We start from the raw sequence: 2,660 nt of genomic DNA, 5'->3' as shown, positions 1-2,660 counted from the left end.
TTCTTATCTTTTTCAAAACCACCTAACTAACTCTCTCTCTCTAATTTTCGAAAATATCTTCCCTCTTTTTCAAAAATCTCTTTTTAATTAACTAATTATTTTAATTTTTAAATCTTAATTTTCGAAAATTACTAACATTTTTCAAAAACTATTTTCAAAAATCACTAACTCTTTTTCAAAAATTATTTTCGAAAATTCCTTCTCTCTCATCCCCTTCTATTTATTTATTCATCTACTAACATCTCTCCCTTACTCAAAAAAAAAAGATCTCTATTATTATTATTTTTCTGTGCCATCTTCTTTGTCATATGAGTAGGAGCAAGGACAAGAATATTCTTGTTGAAGCAGATCCAGAACCTGAAAGGACTCTGAAGAAGAAACTAAGAGAAGCTGAATTACAACAAACCAGCAAGCACTTGTCAAAAATTATCAAACAGGAAGAGAATATGGCAGCCGAAAATAATAATAATGCAAGGAGAGTGCTTGGTGACTTTACTGCACCTAATTCCAATTTACATGGAAGAAGCATCTCCATTCCTACCATTGGAGCAAACAATTTTGAGCTGAAACCTCAATTAGTTTCTCTGATGCAGCAGAACTGCAAGTTTCATGGACTTCCATCTGAAGATCCTTTTCAGTTCTTAACTGAATTCTTGCAGATCTGTGGTACTGTTAAGACTAATGGAGTAGATTCTGAAGTCTACAGGCTCATGCTTTTTCCATTTGCTGTAAGAGACAGAGCTAGAATATGGTTGGACTTTCAACCTAAAGATAGCCTGAACTCTTGGGATAAGCTAGTTACGAATTTCTTAGCCAAGTTCTTTCCTCCTCAAAAGCTGAGCAAGCTTAGAGTGGATGTTCAAACCTTCAAACAAAAAGATGGTGAATCCCTCTATGAAGCTTGGGAAAGATACAAACAGCTGACCAAAAAGTGTCCTTCTGACATGCTTTCAGAATGGACCATCCTGGATATATTCTATGATGGTTTATCTGAGTTATCAAAGATGTCATTGGATACTTCTGCAGGTGGATCCATTCACCTAAAGAAAACGCCTGCAGAAGCTCAAGAACTCATTGACATGGTTGCTAATAACCAGTTTATGTACACTTCTGAGAGGAATCCTGTGAGTAATGGGACGCCTATGAAGAAGGGAGTTCTTGAAGTTGATACTCTGAATGCCATATTGGCTCAGAACAAAATATTGACTCAGCAAGTCAATATGATTTCTCAGAGTCTGAATGGAGTGCAAGCTGCATCCAACAGTACTCAAGAGGCTTCTTATGAAGAAGAAGCTTATGATCCTGAAAACCCTGCAATAGCAGAGGTGAATTACTTAGGTGAACTGATGCCAAGGCATCTTAGGCTAGTTTCACTAGCATTTTTCTGTTAGTTTTAGTTGTTTTATGCATTTTCTTGAGCTTAAAGTAACCAAGAATGGTTAAATGAATAACAAAGCAATGAACCATCCAAAGAGTATGATTTTGATGCAAATTCCATGAGTTTTTAGTTATATTACTTGAATGCTATGAATGGAAGATTTCTCATGAAATTTTGCAAGACTTTGATGCAATTGTTTGGATGATTTCAGGGAAGAAGAGGCTAGGCAAGGAAGCAACAAAATCAATAAAGGAAGCTTGAATATCACATGTGGAGTTTAAGTTCCAGTTTAAGCCTAAACTGGAGCTTAAACGCCAGAATCATGAAGGCTAAGAAATGCTGGAATTGAAGTTTAACCTCCAGTTTAACCTTAAACTGGAGGTTAAACGCCAGAATTAGAATTCCAATCAGGAAGCACTTCCACGTTTAACCTCCAGTTTAACCTTAAACTGGAGGTTAAACGCCAGAAGTGAGAAGGGCACCAAGGGGGGCAGTTCCACGTTTAACCTCCAGTTTAACCTTAAACTGGAGGTTAAACGCCAGAAAGGGGAAAAGCACCAGGGAGCCATTTCCACGTTTAAGCTCCAGTTTGACCTTAAACTGGAGCTTAAACGTGTTCAACCAAGTTTCTCCTCCAGGGTTGCTTTCTCCATTTCCACGTTTAAGCTCCAGTTTAACCTTAAACTGGAGCTTAAACGTGTTCGACACCTCCAGGGCTACCTTTCTAAGCTTCCACGTTTAAGCTCCAGTTTAACCTTAAACTGGAGCTTAAACGTGTTCGACCTCCAGGGCTACCTTTCTCAGCTTCCACGTTTAAGCTCCAGTTTAACCTTAAACTGGAGCTTAAACGTGTTCGACCTCCAGGATGGCTTTCTCTATTTCCACGTTTAAGCTTCAGTTTAACCTTAAACTGAAGCTTAAACGTGTTCGATCTCCAGGGTTGCCTTTTCTACCTCCACGTTTAAGCTTCAGTTTAACCTTAAACTGAAGCTTAAACGTGTTCGACTAAGTTACCCTCCAGGGCTGCCTTCTTCCATTTTCACGTTTAAGCTTCAGTTTAACCTTAAACTGAAGCTTAAACGTGCTACCACAAAAGGCATCACTGGAAGTGTCTGGCGTTTAAGCTGCAGTTTAAGCTTAAACTGCAACTTAAACGCCACTCTTGGAAAAGGTTTCTGGGCCAAAAATATTGCAGTTTAAGTTAGTATTTGAGCACAAACATTAACTTAAACTTACTCTGGTATGAAACCCAATTGAATATCATGGTTTATGGGATTGGGCC

General features: G+C 38.3%; 1 non-coding gene across 1 annotated transcript; it reads right to left on the bottom strand.

Annotated features, from left to right (window-relative positions):
• Positions 1-842: 842 nt before the first annotated feature.
• Positions 843-950, bottom strand: LOC148544936 (small nucleolar RNA R71). The gene has a single exon (XR_015901269.1). It is a non-coding gene; the product is annotated as a small nucleolar RNA R71 (small nucleolar RNA).
• Positions 951-2,660: the final 1,710 nt, after the last annotated feature.

This window comes from Arachis ipaensis, chromosome B9, assembly GCF_059453495.1.
Source record: "Arachis ipaensis isolate K30076 ecotype BB chromosome B9, ASM5945349v1, whole genome shotgun sequence".
Classification (NCBI taxonomy): Eukaryota; Viridiplantae; Streptophyta; class Magnoliopsida; order Fabales; family Fabaceae; genus Arachis; species Arachis ipaensis.
The sequence above is the reverse complement of the archived record's forward strand: the minus strand, read 5'-3'. Positions and strand labels throughout refer to the sequence as shown.